The sequence below is a fragment of the Gorilla gorilla genome, chromosome X (genome assembly GCF_029281585.2).
Source record: "Gorilla gorilla gorilla isolate KB3781 chromosome X, NHGRI_mGorGor1-v2.1_pri, whole genome shotgun sequence".
Taxonomy (NCBI): domain Eukaryota; kingdom Metazoa; phylum Chordata; class Mammalia; order Primates; family Hominidae; genus Gorilla; species Gorilla gorilla.
The window spans coordinates 58,983,706-59,005,035 of record NC_073247.2 but is presented as its reverse complement, the minus strand read 5'-3'; positions in this window follow the sequence as shown (position 1 = coordinate 59,005,035).

Below are 21,330 nucleotides of genomic sequence, written 5' to 3'. Positions count from 1 at the left end.
TAAATAAATATAAATAAAATTGTAAAATATGCATTCACAAGTTAGTGTTACTGGAAAACTGCATGTTATGTAACAGTATGTACAGAAGTGAAAAAGTACAACCAAAATGATATATCACCAAAATTAAAAACACAAAAATTTAAGATAAAAACAAAATGACACGTACAAGTAAACCTTTTTTTTTAATTTATGTAAATATAAACATGGACATTTAGAAATATACACATTGAAAGGACAGAGATGAGAAATTATTCCTTGGGTGTTGGGTGTCTGTTTGCCATTTATTTCTACAATGTAGTTCCCTCTTTTCTGAAAAACTTGCAACCAACGTGGATGACTTTTCCAAAGAGAAGAGGGACCCAGCATGGTGGCTCATGCCTGTAATCCCAGCACTTGGGAGGTCGAGGCAGGTGGATCATCTGAGGTCAGGAGTTCGAGACCAACCTGGCCAACATGGCAAAACCCCTATCTCTACTAAAAATAAAAAATTAGGTGAGTGTGGTAGCAGGCACTTGTAATCCCAGCTACTTAGGAGGCTGAGGCAGGAGAATTGCTTGAATCCCGGAGGTGGAGGTTGCAATGGGCCAAGATCGCGCCACTGCACTCCAGCCTGGGTGAGAGAGTGAGACTCCGTCTCAAAAAACAAACAAAAAAACACAGAAGAGAAAACACTCTCTGAAATGAAAGTAAAGGGAATAGAAAACAATGGGAAGCTATTTAGTAGTAGGGGAAAGGGCTATTTTCCAATGGCGAGTGACAAAACCACAAGGCAAAACTGTCCCTCCCCCTCCAACTGGAGTCCATACAGGGACGCATGCACACGGGCACACGTGTGTCCCTCTGTGAGCGTTGTATGGTGCACACTGATAGACTGATGGGGACCCTCTGACCATTCCTGTGAGGACTTGAGCCAAAAAGCTACTTCTCTCTTGGCACACCTGGCCTAGCCCAGTGTGCTTTTGAAACTCTAGGAACCATTGGAGTCCACTGGAGGGCTTCTGAAAACACCAACTGCTGGGCCCCAGGCCCACAGCTTCTGATTCAGTGGGTCATGGGTGGGGCCCGGGAGTATGCATTTTTAATAGATTCCCAGCGAGGCAGCTGCTGCCTGCCAGGGAACCCCACTTTGGGAACCACTGGACTAGTGTCTGGGTCAGCGAATAGAGGAGGCCACCCGGAGGCCAGAAGGTGCCTGAGGCCCTGGGCTTCATGGCTGGTGGCTGGAGATGCCCTCCTCCAGGCCTGGAGCTTCCTCAACCTGACAACTTGCCAGTAAGGGAAATGGGCGCGATCTAACGTGCCGCGAACTAGTGCAGACTCACAGCCTAGGTCGAGTAGGAATGGAATTCTAGAAATGATATATGCCAAGAGTTTGCAGTGTAGACCTCAGAATCATCTGATTCAAAGAGGAAACCAAACGACTGCAGCAGCAGCAGCAGCAAGCAGGGAACAGGTTGGCTACAGAGCCAGTGGTCACACCCGGCTTTCTGCAGCCTTTCTGGCTCCGCAGCATTTTTTTCAGAGCCTAAGGGCGGGAGGAGATGCTGTATATTTAGGGGTGGAGTGAGGAATAGCGGAGCTTTCCGGCATTTCTGGAGTAACACTGCCCCCAAGAGGAATCTGTGATAAAGCCTCAAGCTATGTGGACAAACAACATGAAAGGCGAGGTAATGAAAAAAAGATCCAGAAAGATCCAGCAGCCAACTTGACGATCCTCGCTGATTGAAGATTAAAGCACTATGAGCGCAGCTAGGTTCAAATAGTGGTTCTGCCACTTACTCACTTTGTGACCCTGGGCAAATTAGTCAACTTCCCTGTGCCTCAGTTTCCCCTACTTGTACCTACTTCATGGGGGATTAATGAACTAATATATGGAAAGTATTCAAAGCATTTCTGCTGACTACAGAAACTCTTTACAATTCTCCCAGAAATAATCCAGGTCATCATGCATTTGCCCACATTCCATCTTTGTCAGGAACTGTAGGCCAAAATGTTCTTTTTTTATTTTAATTTTATTTTAATTTTTTTTTGAGATGGAGTCTCCCTCTGTCTCCCAGGCTGGAGTGCAGTGGCGTGATCCGGGCTCACTGCAACCTCCACCTCCCAGGTTCAAGGAATTTTCCTGCCTTAGCCTCCCGAGTAGCTGGGATTACAGACGCCCGCCAACATGCCTGGCTAGTTTTTATGTTTTTTTAGTAGAGACGGGGTTTTGCCCTGTTGCCCAGGCTGGTCTCCAACTTCTGACTTCAGGTGATCCGCCTGCCTCGGCCTCCCAAAGTACTGGGATTATAGATGTGAGCCACTGCAACCGGCCCAAAATGTACTCTTTTTTTTTTTTTTTTTGAGACAGAGTCTTGCTCTGTCGCCCAGGCTGGAGTGCAGTGGCGCGATCTCGGCTCACTGCAAGCTCCGCCTCCCGGGTTCACGCCATTCTCCTGCCTCAGCCTCCCGAGTAGCTGGGACTACAGGTGCCCGCCACCACGCCCGGCTAATTTTTTGTATTTTTAGTAGAGATGGGGGTTTCACCGTGTTAGCCAGGATAGTCTCGATCTCCTGACCTCGTGATCCGCCCGCCTCCGCCTCCCAGAGTGTTGAGATTACAGGCGTGAGCCACCGCGCCCGGCCAATGTACTCGTTTTTTAAAGACAATGCTTAGTTATAGTTCTCCACAATTAAACCCAGCACAGTGGCCAGGAGTGGTGGCTCATGTAATCCCAGCACTTTGGGAAGCCAAAAGGATCACTTGAGACCAGGAGTTCGGGACCAGCCTGAGCAATATAGGGAGACACCCCCCCCCCCCCGTCTCTATTTTCAAAGATAAAATAGGCCAGGTGCAGTGGTTCAATGCCTGTAATCCCAACATTTTGGGAAGCTGAGGAGGGAGGATTGCTTGAGTCCAGGAGTTTGAGACCAGCCTGGGCAACATGTTGAGGTCCCATCGCTACCAAAATTTTTTAAAAATTAGCCAGGTGTGGTGGTGCATGCCTGTAGTCCCAGCTACTTGGGAGACTGAGGTGGGAGGATCACTTGAGCCCAGGAAGTCAAGGCTGCAGTGAGCTGAGATCATGCCACTGCACTCCAGCGTGGGTAACAGAGCAAAGACCCTGTCTCAAAACAAACAAATAAATAAAATATAGTAAAATAAAATTATAATAAAATAATATAAAATATAAAGACATTAGTTGGGTATGGTGGTTCGTGCCTGTAGTCTCAGCTACTCAAGAAGCTAAGGTGGAAGGATCGCTTGAGCCCAGGAGTTCGAAGCTGCACAATGAGCTATGAGCGCACCAGTGCACTCCAGTCTGGGCGACAAAGTGAGACGCTGTCTCTAAAAAAAAATTTTTTTAATTAAATTAAAAGAAATTTTTAAGGTCAGGTCTGGCTTTTTTTTAAAAAAAGTCATGAGTCATACTCTCAATATAGGCATCGAACACTGTTTACAGCTTTTGCCTCCATAAAATTATTTTTCTGTTACGGAAAATTTCAAGCGTATAAAAAAGTAGAGAGAACAATACAATAAATCTCCATGTAGTCATCACCTAGTTCAACATTTATCAATTCACAGCCAATGTTGTTTCTTTTATGTCCTCTACCCACATCCCCACTGGATTATTTTGAAGCAAAACCCAGATATTACATCATTTTACCCATGAATCTCTCAAGATGTTGCTGTAAATGATAAGAACTTTTCCTTTTTTTTTCTTTTTTTTTTTTTGAGACAGAGTCTTGCTCTGTTGCTAGGCAGGAGTGCAGTGGTGCAATCTCGGCTCACTGCAACCTCCATCTCCCAGGTTCAAGCAATTCTCCTGCTTCAGCCTCCCGAGTAGCTGGGACTACAGGTGCACACCACCACGCCCAGCTAATTTTTGTATTTTTAGTAGAGTCGGGGTTACACCATGTTGGCCAGGATGGTCTCCATCTCTTGACCTTGTGATCCGCCCGCCTCAGCCTCCCAAAGTGCTGGGATTATGGGCGTGAGCCACCGCGCCCGGCCCAAATGATAAGAGCTTTTAACAAGTTAGCAGTAAATCATGATCATATCTCAAAAATAATAATTCTTTAATCAATTATCTACTCAGTTACTTTGTCTCTCTCTTTATTTATCAGTTTTCAGAATGAGTTGGTTCACTAGCATCCTCCAAAGGTGGCCAGGGAGATTTTGTGGCATCATTCTGCCCTGAGGGCTAGGTGATGTATTTCAATCTATTGCAGTTATTGTTCTTTTTGATGCTCAAATTGCCCCATCTTTGGCCAATGGGAGCCTTTGAAACTTGCTTGATATGACCCCAGTAATCTATAACTTCCTTTTGATATGATGCAGTTTTTAAATAATACATAATTTTATATAATAATGATTATACAATGATACTGTGTTTGCATGGTTCTCAATAATAGTACAGTATATTCAAAAGATAAATAATAATAATATGGGCCAGGTGCAGTGGCTCACGCCTGTAATCCCAGCACTTTGGGAGGCCAAGGTGGGTGGATCACGAGGTCAGGAGATCAAGACCATCCTGGCTAACACGGTGAAACCCCGTCTCTACTAAAAATACAAAAAAATTAGCCGGGTGTGGTGGTGGGAGCCTGTAGTCCCAGCTACTCGGGAAGCTGAGGCAGGAGAATGGCGTGAACCCGGGTGGCGGAGGTTGCAGTGAGCCGAGATCGTGCCACTGCACTCCAGCCTGGGCGACAGAGTGAGACTCCGTCTCAAAAAAAAAAAAAAAATAATAATAATAATAATATGGTATATTTAGATAAATCTAGCTTCTATCCCTGTCTCCTCAACCTTCTTCCCTCTCCCTCCACCCAAAAGAAACTATTTTATCTTTTTTTATTCACCCCTTTATAAATAGCTGTTTATATATTTTTGGTTTACTCATCCATTAAAAATATGCAGACAGCTATTTTTTTAAGTAAATTTACAAAGTAAAAACAAAACAAAACAAAAAAAAACCACACACACAAAGAGCAAATTCCTAGCCAAAAAAAAAAAAAAAAAAAATCCTGGATCAAAATGTATATAAATGTAAAACTTTGATAAATACTGTGAAACTTTTTCTAAAATGCTTGCTGAATTTTATACTGCCACCTGTTATATATTATCAGTTTGCCTCATACTCTTGACAGCACTGGATATTATAAAACGTGAAAGAGCTAAATCTTTTTTCCCCGAGCTATTGGAGTTTTGTGGTTTTATTTTTGTTTTAAAAAATCCAAGTTTGGCCAGACCTGGTGGCTCACACCTGTAATCCCAGTACTTTGAGAGGCCGAAGCAGGAGGATTGCTTGAGCTCAGGAGTTCAAGACCAGCCTGGGCAACATGGCAAAACTCCATCTCTACAAAAAAATACAAAAAGTTAGCTGGGCGTGGTGGCTCACGCCTGTAGTCCCAGCTACTCAGGAGGCTGAGGTAGGAGAATCACTTGAGCCCAAGAGGCAGAGGCTGCAGTGAACCATGATCACACCACTGCCCTCTAGCCTTGGTGACAGAGCAAGACTCTGTCTCAAAAAAAAAAAGAAAAAAAAAAAAAAGAAAGGGAAAGAAAAAAGAAAAAGTCCATGTTTATGTTTATTGCATTATGGTCAAAGAATGTGGTCTGTATCCATTCTACTTTTTGGAATTTATTAAACTTTTCTTTGTGGCCTAATATTATGGCCAGTGATTACTAATGTTCCATAGTCGCTGACTGACTAAAAGATGTATTCATGGTTTTAAGAAAAGAGAATTTGATATAGCTTTATTAATTATACTGTTTTTGTTTTTGTCTACTAGAGCTGTCATTTGCTGACAAAGGTAAGTTAAAGCCTCCTGCTTCTGGTATATTTCCATCATTTATTTATTACATTTCTCAGAGGTTATACTTTTTGCATCTTGCCACTCTATTAATTAGTACCTACAAATTTATGACAGCTATCGCATTATTTCATTTAAAAATTTTTCTTTTTAGAGACAGGCTGAAGTGCAGTGGTGCCATCATGGCTCACTGCAGCCTTGAACATTTCTCAACCCTGGGCTCCACCTCAGCCTCCCAAGTAGTTGGGACTATGGGCGTGAGCCACCACACCCAGACATACACACTGTTCTATTTTATTTATTTATTTATTTATTTATTTCACTTCACAATGGGTCGACACATTGTTCTAAACCTTTACCCTCCAAAAGCAAGACACTATCTCTACCAACAACAACAACAAAAATTTTTAATTAGCTGAGCATAGTGGTGTCATGCCTATAATTCCAGCTACTCTGGAGGCCAAGGTGGGAAGATCATTTGAGCCCAGGAATTTGAGGCTGCAGTGAGGTGAGATCACGCCACTGCATTCCAGCTTGCGTGACAGAGCAAGACCCCATCTCTAAAATAAACAAATTAAAATCTTCATCAGTAAATCCCAATACCTCATATGGACTCATGATCTTGTAATACACTTTGTATTTAAATTGTTTAGGTAGACAGAGTTCCTGCAAAAAATACTTGTCTGGGGCCCCATACATTTTAGGGGCAATGCTGTGGTCAGCCTTTGAGGTGGTCCCTGATGATTCCCCATTCTGGTGTCTGTGCCCCCCGCCTTGAGTGTGGTCTGGATTTTGTCACTCAAAACAAATAGAATATGGTAGAAATGATAATACCACCTCCGAGATTCGTTTATAAAAAGATCCCTCTCTCTGTCTCACTGGAGCCCAGCCATCAATTAGAAAGGCTATATGAAAAAAATGAGGCCTTGGAGACTGAGAGGCCACATGGAGGAGACCTGAAGCACCCCAGCCAATAGCCAACACCAGCCATCAGCCAGGTGAGTGGGCCTTCTTGGGAGCAGACACCCCCAGCCCCAGTCAAGCCTTCAGATGACTGTAGCCCTAGATGCAACTTCATGAGAGACCCTGAGCCAGGACTATCTATTAGTAATAGCAAAGCTGCACCCAGATCCCACACCTACAGAAACTAAGATAAAAATGTTTGCAGTTTTAAGCTGTTCCTAATAATTTTTTTAGACAAAAATGTCTCTAAAGAAAGATAATGATTAAGTTTATTTTTATTTATTTATTTTTTGAGATGGAGTCTTGCTCTACCACCCAGGCTGGAGTGCAGTAGCACGATCTCGGCTCACTGTAACCTCTGCCTCCCAGGTTCAAGGAATTCTCCTCCCTCAGCCTCCCGAGTAGCTGGGACTACAGGTGCGTGCCACCAGGCCCGGCTAATGTTTTTGTATTTTTATTAGAGATGGGGTTTCACCATGTTGGCCAGGCTGGTCTTGAACTCCTGACCTCAAGTGATCCACCTGCCTCAGCCTCCTAAAGTGCTGGGATTACAGGCATGAGCCGCCATGCCCCGCCGTTTTTTTTTTTTTTTTTTTTTTTTTTTTTTTTGAGACAGAATCTCACTCTGTCTCCCAGGCTGGAGTGCAGTGGCACGCTCTCGGCCCACTGCAACCCTACCTCTCTGGTTCGAGTGATTCTTGTGCCTCAGGCTCCCAAGTAGCTGGGACTACAGGCACCCGCCACCACGCCCAGCTAATTTTTGTACTTTTAGTAGAGACAGGGTTTCACCATGTTGGCCAGGCTGGTCTTCAACTCCTGACCTCAGGTGATCCACCTGCCTCAGCCTCCCAAAGTGCTGGGATTATAGGTATGAGCCACTGCACCTGGCCAAAGTTTATTTTCAAAGACACCTGTGAATGCTACCTCTCATTTATAAATATGGATGAACACATTCTTATAGAGGAAAAAATCTTTATTTTTACTTTTATTTTTTTTTTTTTAGAGACAGGGTTTCGCCCTGTTGCCCAGGCTTGAGTGCAGTGGTATAATCACAGCTTACTGCAGTCTTGACCTCATGGACTCAAGCAACTCTCCCACCTCAGCCTCCCCAGTAGCTGAGATTACAGGCACATGCCACTATGCCCAGGTAATTTTTTGTACTATTTTGTAGAGACTGGGTTTTGCCATGTTGCCCAGGCTGGTCTCGAACTCATAGGCTCAAGTCATTGCCCACCTTGGCCTCCCAAAGTGTTGGGATTACAGGCATCAGCCACCACGTCCAACCAGAAAAAAAAACTTGTATATAGTATATAGAAAAAAAAATTTGTATATAGTATATAATAATCCTGAGACGTAGCATGCATAATATACCAAGAATATAAAATAACGAGATTCAGTCAGTTTGGAGTAGAATCTAAACATCTGTATTTTAATAAAACCTTATGGGTAAGTCTGATGTGCACTGAGCGTCACTGGCTTAGAAGATGTCAGATTCAAATTAAAGAAGGCTGTGAGCAAGTAAGCATTTACAATAATAACCAATTATTATGACCAATAATACTCTATACTGCTGTTGTCTAATATCATCAAGCAAAGCACCACCAGGACTCTCATGAATACAGGAAAACTCAACGAAAATATTTTTTTTCTTTTTTTTGAGACAGGGTCTTGCTCTGTGGCCATGGCACAATCTCAGCTCACTGCAGCCATGACCTCCGAGGCTCAAGCAGTCCTCCCACCTCAGCATCCTGAGTAACTGAGAGTATAGGTGCATGCCACCATGCCCGTTTACTTTTTTAAAAAAAATTTTTAGTAGAGACGGGGTCTCACTGTGTTGCCCAGGCTTGTATTGAACTCCTGGGCTCAAGTGATCCTCCTGCCTTGGCCTCCCAAAGTGCTGGGATTACAGGCATGAGCCACCGCCCTGCCCAGGAAATATTTCATAACAGTTTCATTCAGTGTTTCCTCTAAGTTGCAACATATTATGAAAAGCAAGGGCACACATCTCCAGGAACTTCCGATAAAGCATACACTTTTTTTGTTTGTTTGTTTTCTTTTTTTGAGACAGAGTCTCACTCTGTCACCGAAGCTAGAGTGCAGTGACGTGATCTTGGCTCACTGCAACCTCTGCCTCCTGGGTTCAAGAGATTCTCCTGCCTCAGTCTCCCGAGTAGCTGGGATTATAGGCGCCCGCCACCACACCCGGATAATTTTTGTATTTTTAGTAGAAATGGGGTTTCCCCATGTTGCCCAGGTTGGTCTCGAACTTCTAACCTCAAGCGATCTGCCCGCCTTGGCCTCCCAAAGTGCTGGGATTACAGGCATGAGCCACCATGCCTGGCCTAATTTTTTTTTTTTTTTTTTTTTTGAGACGGAGTCTCACTCTATCACCCAGGTTGGAGTGCAATGGCATGATCTCAGCTCACTGCAGCCTCCATCTCCCAGGTTCAAGCAATTCTCTCATCTCTGCCTCCCAAGGAGCTAGGACTACAGGCACACACCACCACGCCCAGCTAATTTTCGTGTTTTTAGTAGAGACGGAGTTTCACCATGTTGGCCAGGCTGGTCTAAAACTCCTGACCTCAGGTGATCCGCCTGCCTCGGACTCACTCCCAAAGTGCTGGGATTACAGGCATGAGCCACCACGCCCAGCCTAATTTTTGTATTTTTAGTGGAGACAGAGTTTCACTATGTTGGCGAGAACTCCTAGCTTCATGTGATCTGCCTGCCTCAGCCTCCCGAAGTGTTTACAGACATGAGCCACCACACCCGGTATCTAGCATCCTTTTTAAATAAAGTGAAATAACTGATCCTTGTAACTTTCTAGGATCCCTGTGTGAAATCTCAAAGATAGTTTTAGGTACAAAGGAGATCATGAAAGTTAAACTTTATTTTTTTCTATATTTAGGTCTGACTTTGGGAAGATAAAAATGAAAACCTAAGCCAGGCATGGTGGCTTGGCCAGGCAAAGTGGCTCACACCTGTAATCCCAGCACTTTGGGAGGCTGAGGCGGGCAGATCAACTAAGGTCAGGAGTTCGAGACTAGCCTGGCCAACATGGTGAAACCCCGTCTCTACTAAAAATACAAAAATTAGCTGGGCGTGGTGGCACGTGCCTGGAATCCCAACTACTCGGGAGGCTGAGGTGGGAGAATTGCTTGAGCCCAGGAAGTGGAGGTTGCAGTGAGCCGAGATCATGCCATTGCACTCCAGTTTGGGCGCCAGAGTGAGACACTCCCTCTCAAAAAAAAGAAGACCAGGCGCGGTGGCTCACACCTGTAATCCCAGCACTTTGGGAGGCTGAGGCAGGCAGATCATCTCAGGTCAGGAGTTCAAGACTAGCCTGGCCAACATGGTAAAGCCCCGTCTCTGCTAAAAATACAAAAATTAGCTGGGCATGGTGGCTCACACCTGTAATCCCAGCTACTCGGGAGGCTGAGGCAGGAGAATCGCTTGAACCCAGGAGGCAGGGGTTGCAGTGAGCTGAGGTCACACCATTGCACTCCAGCCTGGGCGACAAGAGCGAGACTCCATCTCAAAAAAAAAAAAAAAAAGGAAAAAAAAATTCAGAGGAGTTTTATACACTTAGAGTAAGATATTATAGGTACCTGAGAAACAATAATGGTGACCAAAGTGACAATAAAACATAAAAATACGGATAGAGAGTAACATGATTATAAATCACTTAAGAGAGAAAAATTTTTTCTTTGTATTTCTTTTCTTCAAAAATTAAGGACATAGGGCTGGACGCGGTGGCTCATGCCTGTAATCCCAGCACTTTGGGAGGCCGAGGTGGGCGGATCATGAGGTCAGGAGATCACGACCATCCTGGCTAACACGGTGAAACCCCATCTCTACTAAAAATACAAAAAGTTAGCCAGGCATGGTGGCGGGCGCCTGTAGTCCCAGCTACTCACTCAGGAAGCTGAGGCAGGAGAATTGCTTGAACCCAGGAGGCAGAGGTTGCAGTGAGCCGAGATCGCACCACTGCATTCCAGCCTGGGTGACAGAGCAAGACTCTGTCTCAAAACAAAACAAAACAAAACAAAAATTAAGGACATAATAGGCCAGGCACAAGGCCAGGAGCGGTGGCTCACGCCTGTAATCCCAGCACTTTGGGAGGCCAAGGTGGGTGGATTACCTGAGGTCAGGAGTTCAAGACCAGCCTGGCCAACATGGTAAAACCCCATCTCTACTAAAAAAAATACAAAAATTAGCTGGGCCTGGTGGTGTGTGCCTGTAATCCCAGCTACTTGGGAGGCTGAGGCAGGAGAATCACTTGAACCTAGGAGGCGGAGGTTGCAGTGAGCTGAGATTGCGCCACTGCACTCCAGCCTGGGCAACAGAGTGAGACTCCATCTCCAAAAAAAAAAAAAAAAATTGGCTAGGCACGGTGCCTCACACCTGTAATCCCAGCACTTTGGGAGGCCAAACGGGGTGATCACTTGAGCCCAGGAGTTCGAGACCAGCCTGGGCAACTGGTGAAACCCCATCTCTATTAAAAATACAAAAATTAGCCAGGCATGGTTGCACGCACCTGTAATCCCAGCTACTCGGGAGGCTGAGGCAGGAGAATCGCTTGAACCCGAGAGGCAGAGGTGGCAATGAGCCAAGATGGGCACCACTGCACGCCAGCCTGGGTGACAGAGCAAGATTCTGTCTGCACTGCGCCCCGCCCCGCCCCCCCCCCCCAAAAATTAAGGACATACTAAAGCCAAAATAAAGCACAGAAAACTATTCTAGTAAAACATTCTTTGCTCTCTAGGCAGATTAAATATAAAGTAAAGAATAACAGGCTGGGTGCGGTGGCTCACGCCTGTAATCCCAGAACTTTGGGAGGCCGAGGCATGCGGATCACGAGGTCAGGAGATGGAGACCAGCCTGGCCAACATGGTGAAACTCCATCTCTACTAAAAATACAAAAATTAGCCGGGCATGGTGGCACATGCCTGTAGTCCCAGCTACTCGGGAGGCTGATGCAGGAGAATCGCTTGAACCCAGGGGGCAGAGGTTGCAGTGAGCCGGGATTGCGCCACTGCACTCCAGCCTGGACTACAGAGAAGCGAGACTCCGTCTCACAAAAAAAAAAAAAAAAAAAAAAAAAAAAAAAAAAAAGAATCACCATGTATGTTGTAAGCCAAGGAAACAAACCTAAGACATGAATACATTGCATAGCTTCCTCCATAACTCAGGGGTTATCAACCAAGGCAAATAACATTCACTTTCCAAGTTTCATATCATGGAACAAACTGACACTTTACTTGAAGACAGATGTCAAGGGCCCAAAGGTCAGAACTGATTTCATAGTAATACCAAGATATGTTTTTGTTTTGTTTTGTTTTATGAGACAGGGTCTTGCTCTGTCTTCCAGGCTTGAGTGTAGTAGCAACCATCATAGCTCACTATGGCCTCAAACTCCTGGGCTCAAGCAATCCTCCCATCTCAGCCTCCCACATAGTTGGGACTACAGGTATGCACCATCACACCCAACATTTTTTACTTTTAAATAAAAATTAAAAGTAGAGACAAGGTCTCTCTATGTTGCCCAGGAAATAAAAAAAAAAGTTTGATTTTCTAATTTTCCTATAATTTTAGAAATATTTGATTTGTATATGTGCTTATTTATCTCTATCAGCCAATCAGAACAGAGTTCCTTTAATTTAAGTGACTTCATAAAATAATTTATGGATACCCTCCAGAAACAGGAAAATATTGCTCACTCACCTGAGGAGTCTGACTACAGCCTCAAGTGATCCTCCCACCTCAGCCTCCCAAAGTACTGGGATTACAGGCATGAGCCACTGCACCCGGCCCTAAGATATTCTTTATGTTAAATATGTTAATGCATTTGTTATTACTATGACTCAATAAATATTTACAATTTTCTGTTTTAATTTCTAACCCAGTAAGTATCAATAGCCATAACCCACGCAAATCAAAGCTCTTTGGGGTCTTTAGTAAGCCCTAAGAGATTAAATAGAACTAACTTTGACTTCACCAAGGTGTGGATAATTGTGAAATGTCATTTTAGTCAACTAGCCAAGCTCAGGGCTACACTTAAACCAGCTCCCTAGAATGGCCCACATCCCTTATATGACATCTTGATGTGGCAAAAATGGATACATTGATTGATAGACCCCAAAACAGGGCCTCTCTGTAGCACATACAAACAAGCAGCAGGCCAGGCACAGTGGCCCACGCCTGTAATCCCAGCACTTCAGGAGGCCGAGGCAGGTGAATTGCTTGAGCTTGGGAGTTCCAGACCAGCCTGGGCAACATGGCGAAACCCCATCTCTACAAAAAATACAAAAATATGGCTGGGTGCAGTGGCTCAGGCCTGTAATCCCAGCACTTCAGGTGGCCGAGGCGAGAAGACTGCTTGAGTTCAGGAGTTCGAGACCTGCCTGGGCAACATGGTGAAACCCTCTCTCTAAAAAAAAATACACAAATTAGGCCGGGCGCAGTGGCTCACGCCTGTAATCCCAGCACTTTGGGAGGCCAAGGTGGACAGGTCACGAGGTCAGGAGATTGAGACCATCCTGGCTAACACGGTGAAACCCCATCTCTACTAAAAATACAACAACAACAAAAAATTAGCTGGGCATGGTGGCACCACCTGTAGTCCCAAATACTCGGGAGGCTGAGGCAGGAGAATGGTGTGAACCCGGGAGACAGAGCTTGCAGTGAGCTGATATCACGCCACTGCACTCTAGCCTGGGAGACAGAGTGAGACTCCATCTCAAACAACAACAATAACAACAACAACAAAAAACACAAATTAGCTGGGTGTGGTGGTGTGTGCCTGTTGTCCCAGCTACTCGGGAGGCTGAGGTGGGAGAATCACCTAAGCTTGAGAGTTCGAGGCTGCAGTGAGCCAAGATCAGGCCACTGCACTCCAGCCTGGGCAACCAGAGTGAGACCCTGTCTCAAAAAACAAAAAGCGAAAACTAGCCGGGCTTGGTGGCGTGCGCCGGTAGTCCCAACTACTTGGGAGGCTCAGGTGGGAGGATCACTTGAGCCTGGGAGGTCAAGGCCACAATGAGCTGTGTTCGCACCACTGCATTCCAGCCAGGGCGACAAAGTAAGACCCTGTCTCAATTAAAATAAATTGAATTAAATTTAAAAATAATAATAAGAAGCAAAATTATACAAATTTAAAATTGTGCTTAGTAATCAGTGTTTCCGTTTTCTTCCTTACTTAGAAATGCTCTGGGCATCCAGTGAACATCCATTAATTAAGTCAATTGAGTATCAGAATTTTCAATTACCTAAAGATCTTGGAAGTTATCTTCAAGATGACGTACTACAAAACATAATTACATTGAAATAAACTTATTAGATTAATGATTTATTTTAGTCAAATGCAAGGATACATTTTTTGTAATCTTCAACATTATGGAGAAGTGGTAGCTTATTTGATCAGTAAACCTTCATCAATTTAGGAAAAATACAAACTTAAGTAGATAAATGCACACTTGTATTATACTTAACACTAACAAATCAGAGAGAAAGCATCCATAATAATTACAGGATAATTACTTAATAATAGCATAATTTTGTTTTTGTTTTTGCTTTTTTTGAGACAGGATCTGGCTCTGTCACCCCAGCTGGAGTGCAATGGCATGATCTCAGCTCACTGCAACCTCTGCCTCCCAGGCTCAAACCATCCTCCCACCTCAGCCTCCCGAGTAGCTGGGACTACAGGCGCACACCACCACTACTGGCGAATTTTTGTATTTTTGGTAGAGACAGGGTTTTGCCATGTTGGCCAGGTTGGTCTTAAACTCCCAGGCTCAAGGGATTCTCCCACGTTGGCCTCCCAAAGTGCTGGGACTACAGGCGTAAGCCACTGCACCCGTCCTATACTGTTTTTATTAAACTCAAATAATTAAACTAGTGTCATTTGCCAAAGATTTATCTTAATTATGAGAACTTGGATTCTTAAAGTCTCTGAATTAGTTTCTGAAGGAGGAATCTTTTTCAAGACTAGTACATTTACGGTACTAAAAGTTCAATTTCTTCCTGGACTACAGAGGACAGCCATTTAAAAAGTCTGATTTCCTCATTTTCCTAAATTTTAGGAATATTTGATTTGTATAAGTGCTTATTTATCTCTATCAGCCAATCAGAACTGAGTTCCTTTAATTCAAGTGACGTTACAAAATAATGTATAGACACCCTCCAGAGATGGGAAAACATTACTCACTCACCCCAGGAGTCTGACTGCAGCCACAGAGGGAGCTTAATGCTTCATTTTCACACCGTTAGCCACAGGGCAAGAGATTCAAGAGACACAGGCTAACATGCCTGACTCCTGCTGTTCTCTGCCAACATCCGTTCATTCATTCCCAGCAGTCACCAAATGGTCAGATCAGAAAGCCAAATTCCCAATCATCACTGCCACCACTAGGGAATAACTCAGCTATAAACAAACCAAAACCAAAAATATAACGGGACAGACAGGATGGCCTGGCCTCGGCTATTTGCCTTAATTTGACTCACCTAAGGGGCAGGGTGACATGTAGTAAAAAGGTCTTTTTCTATTGATTGCCGCTGGAATTGCCCTTCTGAAGTTTTGCACTGATATCTCCGTGCTCCTGCTCAAGGACCCACAGTGGCTCCCTCCTTCCTGTTACCATGTGGATGCCACTGATTAGATCCTCAGCTTCCATGTCAGGCTGTCATCTGTCTGAATATGCAACGAGGCCACGGTGCTCACTGTGTGTCATGATCATTGCAAGCAAGGCCAGGGGTGACATCTGCCCTCAGTCTGGGTCACTGGGTAGATTTGAGGGGTTCTTGGCAATGTCAGCTCCCTGAGGGCAGAGGTTTTGTGTGCCTTGTTGACTGTTATAACTTGGCACAGTGCCTGGCACATGTAGGTACTCAGTCAATATAGGTCAGAAGAATGAATGGATATACTCCCCAACCCTCAACTGAGTCTTGAGGAAACTGAGGCACAGAGTGGTAAAGTGACTGGCTCAGGACCATGTGGGCAAGTCATGGGAGTAACAGGATTTTCCCTGGGTCCCCAGTTACTTACCCAGTGACCACCCATTTCTTTTCACAGCTCCTCCCCATACCTTTCCTGACAGTGGGAGACAAAGATGTGAACCATTGGCTGGGTGCGGTGGCTCACACCTGGAATCCCAGCACTTTGGGAGGCCGAGGCGGGCGGATCACTTGAGATCGGGAGTTCAAGACCAGCCTGGTCAACATGCTGAAACCCCGTCTCTACTAAAAACAGTAGAGACGTGTGGTGGTGCACGCCTGTAATCTCAGCTACTTGGGTAGCTGAGGCGTGAGAATCGCTTGAACCCGGGAGGCAGAGGTTGCAATGAGCAGAGATCATGCCACTATACTCCAGCCTGAGCGACAGAGCAAGACTCTGTCTCAAAAAAAAAAAATGTGCACCACTGAGACCCCTTTTCAAGGAAAGGCTCGCTGCGCAGCTGCAGGGAGTGCGGTGGGCAGGCAGCCTCCAGATGTCAGCTCCATCAGGGTCTGCAGAAAGTCACTTCCCCAAGCTCATGTCCTTTACCCCAAAACACTCTGCCACGCCATCCCTGCTCCAGAGCTCCCCGCTGGGCTGGCCAAGGCTTTGTGTGGCTTGCATCATACTCAGCTCTCCCCCTGCCCGATCCTGCTTCCTCCTGCTTCCCTTAACATCAACTGATAAACCTCCTGTGCCCCAAACTCCAGCTCAAATTCTGCTTCTAAAGAGCCTGCCCTGTGACACTGCCCAGTGAAACTAAGGGGTCCCAACACTGCATCCACCAGGAGTTACCCCAGGGGAAAGCACATGAGTGGAATGGTCACTTTGTTTATCGGCTGAAGAGTAGTGGAAAGAGTCAAGAAAGCTCACCTGAGAAAACCAGAGGGCTGCAGCTCAAAGTCAAGGGCACAGGAAGTGACCCTGAGAAGGTCTCCAGCACTGTGTTCTATAAGGCTCAGCCCAACACAACCAAGCCAGTGAGTAGAGCAAGAATACCCAGGACTGGTTTTTATTCAGAACATGTTTCCACCTGGTTCTGAGGGAATCAAGATATCAAAAAGCTGGGCACAGTGGCTCACACCTGTAGTCCCAGCTACTTGAGAGGCAGGGGTGGGAAGATCTCTTGAGCCCAGGAGGCCAAGTCCAGCCTGGGCAACATAGTGAGACCCTCCCCCATCTCTAAAATAAAGAAGAAAGCAAAAAGCCCAAGGGAATAGCAGATGGATTGCATGTTTCTGGAGCTGGGAAATCAGTCTATGGGGAGTTCCTGAAACATGTAATATGCAGCATAGCTCAAGAAACAGGTTGTTTTAACTTAGAAAAACTCAACAATGAAGAGTTGATAGTGGCCAGGCGTGGTGGCTCACACCTGTAATCCCAGCACTTTGGGAGGCCAGGGTGGGTGGATCACTTGAGGCCAGGAGTTCGAGACCAGCCTGGCCAATGTGGAAAACCTGTCTCTACTAAAAATACAAAAATTAGCTGGGCGTGATGGCATGCATCTGTGGTCCCAGCTACTCGGGAGGTTGAGGCACGAGAATAACTTCAGCCCGGGAAGCAGAGGTTGCAGTGAGCCCAGATGGCGCCACTACACTCCAGCCTGGGTGACAGAGCAAGATTTTGTCTCAAGGAAAAAAAAAAAAAGAAGAAGAAGAAAGTGATGGTACTTGGCACTTGAATAATCTCTCGGATGCAAGAGTAAGTTATGTTGATGTGTTGAGAGCTGACCAGACCAACCCTATTATGAAATGCTAGAGCATCACCAGGGACAGATGGAGGACAAAGCCTCAGAGCCACCAGCCGGAACCTCAGTTAGCTGTGGTAGGAGGGGCTTAATGGCTTCTCCTGTATAATTGAGTACTAATTTCTAACCATGATTGCATTGTGGTCTTGAGCTTATGGCCACTATAAGTTGTTGTTTTGTTTTGTTTTGGAATTTATTATTATTATTATTTAGAGACAAGGTCTCACTCTGTTGCCCAGGCTAGAATGCAGTGGCACGATCATGGCACATCTTTTCTATACAGATGAGGTTGTGAGGTAGAATTTGCCATCAGTGACTTCCCCTTTGAATAAGCACCTGAAAATGAACTTAGTGTAGTCATGTCAAGGTCTCATAGGGGCGCTCAACATTGTACTGTAGCCACTTATATTCACTGCAAGGGAGAACACCCAAGGTCACCAAAGTATCCTTTCTTGGGTCCAGGGAGAGAAAATCGGTAAACCATGTGTCCACTTCCTCGCTTTTCCTCCATTGTCCACTAAACCTAATTGATAGGCCCATTTCAATTTTTAGTGTCTGCTGTGAAGATTCCTCAATTTGATCCGACCATATGCATGAGTTTGGCTAGGATTCAATTGGCTGTCTTCCATTCCTCTAGCTAAAGATTCGATCTCTTGTATGGAATACAGGAATTCAAGACTTGTATTTTCAATGTTGATCATGCCCTTCATCAATAAAAAGGGTCCTCTTTGACTGTCTAATGCTTTTTTTCCCTAATTTTATCTTGAATTTCTATTGCAACTGCTGTTTTCTCTGTCTCTTTACTTTTCTCATGCATTTTTATGCATCATTAAAAAAACTTTCTGAATCATATTGATTCAGATATCATTTGGTTGTTTCTTGGGAGTATTCATTCAGTCTGAGTGCCCTTGTCATTTTTTTTTTTTTTTCTGAGACAAAGTCTCACTCTTACCCAGGCTGGAGTGCAGTGGCACGATCTCGGCTCACCATAGCCTCTGCATCCCAGGTTCAAGCGATTCTCCTGTCTCAGCCTCCTGAGTAGCTGGGATTACAGGCACACACCACCATGCCTGGCTAATTTTTCTATTTTTTTGGTAGAGACAAGGTTTCACTGCGTTGGCCAGGCTGGTCTCAAACTCCTGGCCTCAAGTGATCTACCCACCTCAGCCTCCCAAAGTGCTGGGATTACAGGCGTGAGCCGCTGTGCCAACCTATCCCTGTTTTAAATTCCACTTGTCGTTACCTTTAGGTTAAAAAAAAAATACAGTTGAGGCCAGGTGCGGTGGCTCACGTCTGTAATCCTAGCACTTTGGGAGGCCGAGGCGGGCGGATCACAAGGTCAAGAGATCGAGACCATCCTGGCCAACATGGTGAAACCCTGTCTCTACTAAAAATACAAAAATTAGCTGGGCGTGGTGGCGGGCGCATGTAATCCCAGCTATTCGAGAGGCTGAGGCAGGAGAATTGCTTGAACCCGGGAGGCAGAGGTTGCAGTGAGCCGAGATCACACCACTGCACTCCAGCCTGGAGATAGAGCGAGACTCCATCTCAAAAAAAAAAAAAAACAAAAAACAATTGAATTTACATTTCTCTAATTATCAGCAGCAGAAATGAAAGAATATCTATTCTCTCCTTTGTGAATAGGATGTGAACTCTTCTGAGATCACACAAACAGGGGTTTCGATGCTCTGAGAGTCACACAGGCTGGGTATAGGCATACTTGGGATAACAGACTGGGATGTGAACCCCATGAGTCACACAGACTGCAGTTTGGAAATGCTGGGGTCAGACAGACTAGGTATAGATACTCATATCGACTGTGATATGAACACTTCTGGGGTCACACAGACAGGAATTTGGACACTTATGGGTCACACAGATTGGAGTGTGAACTTACGGGTTCAGGGACCAGGATGCCAACAATCCTCAGGCCACAGAGACTAGAATGTGGACACTCCTGGCCACATACATACTGGGACATGACTACTTCTGGTGTCACACAGAGCAGGGTGCAGAAACTCCTGGGGTCACACAGTGTCAGGTATAGATCACAGGAGTGTCCATACGCCAGTCTGTGACTCCACTAGAACTCACATTTATTTCTGTGAACACTTTTGTCCACACTGCAGTCTCTCACCCCATTATATCCTGACTGCAGTCTGCATTTCCTTAATAGTGACCACTCTGAAGTCCTTATAAGTCCAGTAATTTAATCTCCTATATTTGAGTTCAGATCTGAAGGCCACTAATGCTGAAGTATTTGCCATAAGCCCAGGTTTAAAGTGTAACCGAAGAGGCATGGATATAGAGACACTTAACAATTGTCCAGTCGGGTGCGGTGGCTCACGCCTGTAATCCCAGCACTTTGGGAGGCTGAGGCGGGCAGATCACCTGAGGTCAGGATTTCCAGACTAGCCTGGCCAACATGGTGAAACCCTGTCTCTACTAAAAATACAAAAAAGTAGCTAGGCCTGGTGGCGCTCACCTGTAGTCCCAGCTACTTGGGAGGCTGAGGCAGGAGAATCATTTGAGCCTCAGAGGCGGAGGTTGCAGTGACCTGACATCACGCCGCTGCACTCCAGCCTGGGCGACAGAGCAAGACTCCGTCACACACACACAAAAATAAATAAACTCTGTCTCAAAAACAAAACAATGGTACAAGTTCAAGGTCAGAAAATAGGGCATGGGTGATGGACTAGTTAACACATGCCAGGGTCAGTGCTTTAAAACAGGAAGGTATCAGCCGGGCGTGATAGCACACCCCTGTAATCCCAGCGCTTTGGGAGGCTGAGGCAGGCGGATCACTTGAGGTCAGGAGTTCGAGATCAGCCTGGCCAACATGGCGAAACTCTGTCTACTGAAAATACAAAAGTTAGCTGGGCATGGTGGCGCATGCCTGTAATACCAGCTACTCGGGAGGCGGAGGCAGGAGAATCACTTGAACCCAGGAAGCAGAGGTTGCAGTGAGCTGAGATCGTGCCACTGCACTCCAGCCTGGGCAACACAGCGAGACTATCTCAAAAAAAAAAAAGAAGCCACACGTGGTGGCATGCACCTGTAATCCCAGCTACTCAGAAGGCTGAGGCAGGAGAATCGCTTGAACCTGGGAGGCAGAGGTTGCAGTGAGCCAAGATCGTGCCACTGCACTCCAGCCTGGGTGACAAGAGCAAGACTCTGTCTCGATAAAAATAAAAAAATCAAACGGGAAGGTATTGATGGTAAACTCACTAACCAAAGTCCTTGTTTAAGGGGGCATTAACAATGGTAGTTTTATCAGAGGCCTGTGTGGAAGGCAACACTACCAGAGAGGAATTTATAGTGGAAGAATGAACAGACACCATCGTTTAAAGTCAGTCACGGACATTGATGTTAGGAGAGTTAATACACAGAGTTCAATAATAGACAAGAAAAGCACTGATGATAGAATAAAGACACCCAGATTTGAGGTCAAGTAAGAGGGGCAAGGATTTTTAATTAGTTCTGCTTTAATTATTCTGTTAAATATATAGACAAAGAGGTGGGATTTGATATTGGGATAGTTAGAAAATGCTTGAACTCAGACTAGAGGAACATTCCAGGCGTAATAGTTAACACAGACCCTGGTTTAGGGTCAGACCAGAGAAAAAGGGATGAGGACAATCGAATGAATATCTAGGTTTGAGGTCAGTTCAGAGTGGACTCGAGTCTAGAATACTTAACAGAGCCCGGAGTTTGAGTTCACACTCTAGGGGCACTGGTGTTGGAAGAGATAACTGTACAAGTTCAATGACAGATCCACAGGACACTGGCGATGGAGCAGTTATCAGAGGATCAGATTCAAGGTCAAACCAGA